Source organism: Alligator sinensis, unplaced genomic scaffold, assembly GCF_000455745.1.
Source record: "Alligator sinensis unplaced genomic scaffold, ASM45574v1 scaffold543_1, whole genome shotgun sequence".
In the NCBI taxonomy this organism is placed as follows: domain Eukaryota; kingdom Metazoa; phylum Chordata; order Crocodylia; family Alligatoridae; genus Alligator; species Alligator sinensis.
In genome coordinates this window covers 608,946-616,608 of record NW_005842055.1, presented here as the reverse complement: position 1 = coordinate 616,608, position 7,663 = coordinate 608,946, and the positions used below count along the sequence as shown (strand labels likewise).

General features: G+C 39.9%; 1 protein-coding gene across 1 annotated transcript in view; it reads right to left on the bottom strand.

Annotated features, from left to right (window-relative positions):
• The window catches only part of PCDH15 (protocadherin related 15), a 922,022-nt gene that overhangs the window by 323,083 nt on the left and 591,276 nt on the right, over positions 1-7,663 (bottom strand). The window lies entirely within an intron of this gene.

Sequence of the window (7,663 nt, the reverse complement as noted above, 5' to 3'; positions counted from 1 at the left end):
TGGGGGGGGGGAGGGGAGTGATGAAAACTTTGTACTTAAAATGCACTACATTACATTTTAATGCAAAAAAAGATAAATACAAATCAAATGCTATTTCAAAACAATAAACAATAAATCTTTCATTAAAAATAAGTAAGAAAAGGACATTCAGAAGTTTATCTCCATTTTTTCTCTTAACCAAATTATCATCAGTATTAATAATAATTTGGGAGACGTTTCAGCTTCTGAGGAACTACATTCTATGAGAAAAAAATGGTTGTGTTGATTTTTTTTCAACCTACTGCAAAGCCTTTGGGAGTGTAAATACTTGAGACTAGATATGGATAGGGATGTAACTGGGCACCTGGGTGCCCAGTTCCACAGTGGCTCATGGGTGTAGTGTCACCAGTGCAGCTATGTGGCTGTGGAGACAAATATTATTTGTATACCCTTGCACTAAGTTGGCATCTGGGGATGCTACCACAAGCATCCTACCTTAGTTATGCTAGTGGCTTTAGAGTAGGAGTCACAGGTAGTGTTGTTGCTCTTAGAGTACCCATTCTTTTATAATTCAGTGTCTGTCCTGGTCTGTAAGAACACAAAGTTTGTCAAATTTTAGGACAGGCTTCAGGAGCCTTCTCATTTCCTGATGTCTATAGAGAACACATGCATTACTGTAAGAACATGAGTCAGGGCATGGCAGCATCTTTAGGTGTCTAGAGAACATGACAATTTGGCTTGTGTACCTTTTACACTTTTATTTGTTCAAGATAGGTCTTGAGAACAATGTACTTAAGTAATTGATTTAAAACTAAGACAAAATATCTCATTTGATATTTTCAGAAACAGACATTTCTGACAGGTGAGCATATCTTGTAGTTTTCAAAGATCTATTAACTCTATCTTATTCAATTTTCAAACCAGAAACACCATTTATTTTTATTTTTTTACCTTTTTATTAAAGATACATAAAAAGAAGAAAAAAAAGTTCATACAGAGGTAGAAACTGTGGGTGCTTATAGACGTGCTCTGGCAGGTGGGGAGGAGGCACTTTAATTAACGTGGCTCTGAGAGCTGCGTTAATTAAAAGCACCGGAAGTGTCATGTGTACCAGTGTCTCCACACTGAAAAATGGCGGCAGTGTGCTTTGAACTAAAACTCATTGAACCAGGTTTAGTGTGAAGAGCTCTACCACCATTTTTCAGTGTGGGGACGCTAATACACATGACGCTGGAGTCTGCTGGAGCACTGTAATTACAGTGCATCAGAGCAGCCTCCCTGAATGTGTATAGGAGGAGCCTTAGAGACTAACTGGTTTAGAGGAGCATAAGTTTTCTTAGGTAACAACCTACTTTGTTAAATGCTTTAAATGGACATGTAGAAAGACGGGGGTCTAAAAGAAAGGAATTTTATTGAAGGACATTGAGTGACATATGGGTTAATTGCCCTGTTTATCTGTACTGATCTGTTCAACCTATCTTCATCAATAGTGACCCCTCCCCCTACCCTTTGTTTTTAAATTACCTTCTATTTAGACCTTTATGCAAGCCCATTCATAAATTGTGATAAAGTAGACTGACAACTACAAAGGTTTATGCCTCTGAGCCAGTCAGTCCCTAAACATTCTGCCTTGTCTGCCTGACTTCAGTCTAATACAGCTATCTACCTCTCTATAAGCACAAGTAATTCTTTTGACTTCAGTCAGATTACTCTCAAACTCAAGTCTATGCACATGTTTAAATACCTTGCTGAATATGAGCCTTATGCCCCTTAAAACTCTGGTGAGAACAACTTAACCTTGTGTTTGTTATAGACTACAAAAATAAGAGGCCTTACCCTGAGTGTTGTGTTCAGTTTTGGGCCCCACATTTCAAGAAGGATGTGGACAATTTTGGAAAGAATGCAGCACAAAACAAAAAAAAGATTTGGGGCCTGGAAACAAAGACTTTTGAGGAAAGCTGAAAGAATTAGGGTTATTTAGTCTAGAGAAAAGAAGACTGAGGAGAGATTTGATGACTGTCTTCAAAGTGCAGTTAAAGATTGGATAAAGATGGCTTTTTCTCTGTGACCATAAAGGAGAGGAATAGGAGCAATGGCCTAAAGCTTCAGCAGGGGAAATTTAGGTTGGGGATTAGAAGGATTTTTCTGACTATGAAGGTGATCAAGCATTGCAATGGGCTACCCACAGAAGTCATGGAACTTCCATTCTTGAGTGGGTGGGACAGATGCCTGCATGAGATGGTTCAGTCAGAGATGAATCTACCTTGAGGAGGGGGCTGGACATTGTACAGTTCCTTCCAACCCTACTATCCTACAATGAAACTGTTAGAATAATGGAGCTGATATAGTCAAACTCCAAACACTATTGGTGGGATTTTATGGCCTGCAATATGCAGGATATCAGATTAGACAAACATAATGATTACATTTATTTTTAAAACCTATTGACTCCTGTAAACGATATACCCTTTTCTAAATAATAATATGTCATAAAATTAATAAATGTAATGCTATGTTTTAAGTATGGTAGATAAGAAAGTAGAATACTAAAAATATGCATTAGAGATCAGTTGTAAGTAGCTGAAATGCATCAGTGTAAAGTACTCTACAATGAGCTCCGTTCTTGCAGCTATACTGCTATTAGAACTCAAGCTAGCTAATTTAAAACTAGTTCTAGTATCTCTATACTACAAACTGTTGTCAATACTGTGATGGCAATACAGACCTACCCCAAAACAGGTTACACTATGCCTCTCAGATTTTCTTAATATTAAAAGGTAATAGATATTTGTATTATAATAGTATTTAGAGGCCTCAAACTCATGAGAGGCCCCCTTATGCTAGGCTCTAAAAACACAAAGACAATCCTGGCCTGAAGTAATTCCAGTTATATAAGCAAGACAAAAGTTAAGAGGAGGAGTAGGTAGACAAACGTTCCAGAAGAAAGTACAGCAAGCGGAAACAAGTAGAGGAAGAACACAGAGGTTTATGTCATGAACTCCATATTCTCAGAGGTCCATTCAAAGGCAAGACACTTCTATCTTCAGAAAACTAGAATATGATTGTGAATAGTTTTCATCAATTTTTGAACCACAAGACTTAAAAAAAAACCCTTAATTTTGACTAGCCAGAGAACTTCATAGACCTAAACATTTGTTTCACTTTCTATTCTTCTTATAAAGAAAATCTCAAAGAAAATGTAACACAAAGTTTACATAAGATTTGTTAGCTGTCCATGTAATTATTCCTCACCCAATTTTTCCAGGATTACTCTTTAGAAAAACCCTAATGGATGGGCCATGTATGACAGTCTCGGTATGGGCAATCTAGTTCCCAGATTCAACCTATTTAAGTGGCTGATTTGTGTTTCCACTTCTTTTTGGGTGAGATTCCATGATTCCACATCTGACTGGGGCCAAGCATGAGCATTCATTTCTAGCAGTGAAACATTTCTGTCATTAGTAATGATACCAGAAAAAGGAGCAATACAGGAATTCAGCCTGCAACTGCCCCCTTTCCTCTGTCCCTTGCACTTTCCCAAGATCAGAGTGATCCTGGTCTGGGAAAAGTGTGGACCACTCCAGTCCTCTTGTTCCCAAAGGCACTGGAGCAGCATGGCAAAGGGATTCTGGGGTGAGAAGCACACAGGGAGCTCACAGTACCACTGCTTCTGCAAATCTCCTGAGTGGAGGGAGCCACACCGTGAGCCCCTTACCTGTTTCTTACATTGGAGCCCCTGCTGCCTGGGAGATGAAAAGATGGGTCAGTGGAGCACAGTCTCCTGCTCACATTGTAAACCAGGGTCTCTGGCTTATGAGGAGATGGTAAGAAGCAGCTGATGGCTGCTCCTTTCCTCCCCTTCCCCCCATTTCAGGAGGGACAGGAGCAACTACCTTGTGTGCCTTCTCCAGATCAGAGTGACCCTAATTTATGAAAGGCACAAGAGACTTTCCCGGCATCTCCACTACCTGTCCCTGGGAGGAGTTAAGCCAGAGAGAAAGTATACAGAAGTTCATTTTCCTGGGAGAAACTCTCCCAGGACTGACTTCTAATTGGCTGTAGTTGGGTTGTTTTTCTTCTGGAACTGCTACTGTTGCTGCAGGAGAAACAGTGGGAATGTCTGTATATTCTTGGTTACTACTGGAGGAGCAGCGGTTCTTCCAGTAAAATAGAACATCAGGTAGTGGCCTGTGTTACACTCTCTGCATTGTCTAGTATACTGCTTAGAACAACATCTATGGGAGCTGATGAGCTTGAGTTGCATAACTTGATATGCAAGTCTTGACCCAGAGAGATGGAGTTAGGCCATTATCATTCTGAGGCCAGGCAGAAGGCAGGGCATAGTGGCACCTTAAAGACCAACTCATTTAGAAAGGTATAAACTTCCATGGGCAACAGCCTACTTCATCATAGCATCAGACAAAGTAGGCGATCACTGACAAAAACTTAAGCCTTTCTAAACAATTTAGTCTTCCCTGCCTTCTGCAAGTCTTGACCTGAAAACCTTGTCCTTTAGCAGACTGTTCTAAAGGACAGGGATATAATGACACAGAAGCTTATTCAAAACCAATTTGGATTTATTTTGCCAAAAGATACACAGAACTTAGAAAAAGAAATAAAGAGCCTTTTATGACTGAGGTAGACAGACCTATGCTTGACATTGTCTTCAAGCCCTCTGCTGTTGTGGATCATTTTAATACTGGCTGCAGACTCTTATGGCTGCAGACTGAGTCAGCTTCTGTCTCAGCCTGGCCCAGTTGACTTACTTCCTCCCTAACTGTAAGAGAAAACTTTAAACCAATTAATGTCTTTTGAAGTCTAGATGCTCAGCATTGGCAAACAGCTCTGTCACCAACAATCTTCTGAGAAGCCTTTTTCACAGCTGAAAGTTGACCACTGTTTGGGAAACCCCTTATCTAGGCGGATGTGTTACATATATTGTTGGATTTCTTAAGCAATTCCTTTTGATCCAAATTTGTGGCAAAGGAACATCATAAACAAACCCAAAGAGATTGCTACAATGTTTATACAAAGCATATAGATATTTCCTGGTTCCCTATACAGGCAAAAGACAAAAAGCTTTAAGGAATTTGTTTTGTAATAGCTTGATATATGATAATTAGTTAATCTTGAGAAAGCCACTAAAACCATTAAAAATAATACTAGTACAATGAAAAAGAATAATACATGAAAAAAGATAGAAAGCATTTTTCTATTGGCTTTTGATCAGTTGCTCACTATTTCTGAGCTTCCCATTCCCATATTTATTTCAGAAAAAAAGTTTTTCTATACAATTTATAAAATGCTGATTCTATACATCATTGTCCAGAACAGAAACCCTCAGACGTTCACTACAGTTGATGTGAAAAGCGCACAGCATTCCAATTGATTTTCATAAACTAACTTGATTCTGCAGAATGGAGAGTAATAAAATATCGTGGGTTCAGTAAACTGAACAAACATGACAGGGAAATTATAGCCCTAAGAGGGTAAGTGCCCATTTCCTTCATGCATGTTTCCTCATGACACAAACAGCAGTGAGTCATACTAGTGCATCACTTAGGGCCTTGTGACACCTTATGCTGTGAGCTGCACAAATGCTGTTTGGTGTTAGTGCTAGCTTGGAGTTTGAAGCAGTCACACCCTGAGTCTAGAAACCTTCTCTGACTGTCCCCCGCCTGCGCACTTCTGCCTTGCCAATACAGGCCTCATAAGCAGGGACAGGATTAGGTGCTGTAGCTGAGCTGCCTCTAGAGAGATGGTGAGCCAGGGCAGCTTCTATCCCTGCTCTATGGGTGGAGGTGTGAGAGATCCTAGGATACTGGAGGATTTCAACTTGGGCAGCCCATCCTTGGGGAGGTGCCATACATTAATGGAACAGGAGCCAGGTAGTGGACCAGAGATAATACTGGCCTGGAGTGGCATAACTATGAGCTCATAAAGAGTCCTTAAAACTACTTTAAGGTGTTAACATGCAGACAATCAAGGGGCTAAGAATTCCAGAAGCTGCCCAAAATTGCTACTACATAACAAGATGTTTAGATTAGCAGCCAAAGTGTTTTTGTCTGATGGCTTTTGAATCAAATTTCTGAAAATAAAGTTACTGTTAGGATTATTTTAAAGATCCATCTGTCTGCACATAAAAAATTATCAATGAATGTGTGTGGTTAGACATGCATTTTGTACATACATCTACATATTATGGAAAATGCAATTGTCACAGGCATTTTTTAAGTGGCACCAAAGATTTCAACAAATCTTTGCACTGAAAATGTATAAATAGTAATGTGGGTCTTCAACGATACCATTAATATCCAAACCAATAGCATGAACTTCTCTTCTGATTACTTAATCCCATCTCAAGATTCAGATCTAAACCCTGAACTATGATTTCTCAGGATCTATATCTTACAAAACACTAGATTTCTAGTCCCAGTCCTTTTGGCGGCCCATACTTAGTTTGTCTCCTAAAACAGGTCATTATAACCTTACCACAAATACAGAACTTACTCCTCTGAATTCCAGGAAAGGTTTGAGACTACAAGGGGGAAAAAAATGAAGACGGTTTCCTTCAGCTTTCAGGTGATGAAAGCAGCTCTGGAATTGTAGTTTGGTTTAACATAATTTTAATTTTAACATGAAGAAAACCTGAAAGAAGCATAAACTCTAGGGCTCCTATATACATGCAGGGAGGCTGCTCCAATGCGCTGTAATTACATAATCGGAGCATCATGTGCATCAGCTTCCGTACACTGAAAAATGGTGGTGGGGCACTTTAAACTTAAGCTGGTTCAGTGAGCTTTAGTTCAAAGTGCTCCACCACCATTTTTCAGTAAAGAGACTCTGATACGTGTGGCACTCTGAGTGCTTTCAATTAGTGCAGCTCTCACTTGCCTTTTGTGTTCATAAATGCCCTACATGTTCAAAGATAACAATTTTGTTGAAGTTACTCTACTTTTCAGGCTTCAAAACTAAAGCATATATTTGGGGACATTAGGACTTAATTGTGGAGCATATTACTGAACATCTGCCCACTGCAGGGCTTTTATACTCCCTTAAACATCTGCTACTGAGCACTGATAAAAAATAGGATACTAGACTAAATGGATCTTGTTTCTGATCCATAGCTGTTCCTGTGTTCCATATTGAGGAAATGTCTCATAAATGTTTCTTGGCCATCTTTGATAAGAGAATAGAATATCTATGTTTGATAAGAAAATGGAATATCACGAAACTATAATTAGATCCAGGCTGACCTTGACAGGCTCAGGAAATGGGCAGATGAGAACCTGATGGTGTTTAACACCGAAAAATGCAAGGCTCTCCACCTCGGGAGGAAAAACCTGCAGCACGTTTATAGGCTTGGCAGTGCTACGCTGGCTAGCACTCCAGATGAAAAGGACTTGAGGGTCACGATTGAGCACAAGATGAACATGAGCCTTCAATGTGATGATGTAAAGCGAGCAAACCGCTGGCTTGCATCCATAGATGCTTCTCAAGTAAATCCTGGGACATCATTCTCCCATTGCATTCGGCCTTGGTGAGGCTGCAGCTGGAGTACTGTGTCCAGTTTTGGGCTCCACAATTCAAAAAGGATGTGGAGAAACTTAAGAGAGTCCAGAGAAGAGCCACGCATAGGATCAGAGGTCAGGAAACCAGACATTATGACGATAGGCTGAGAACT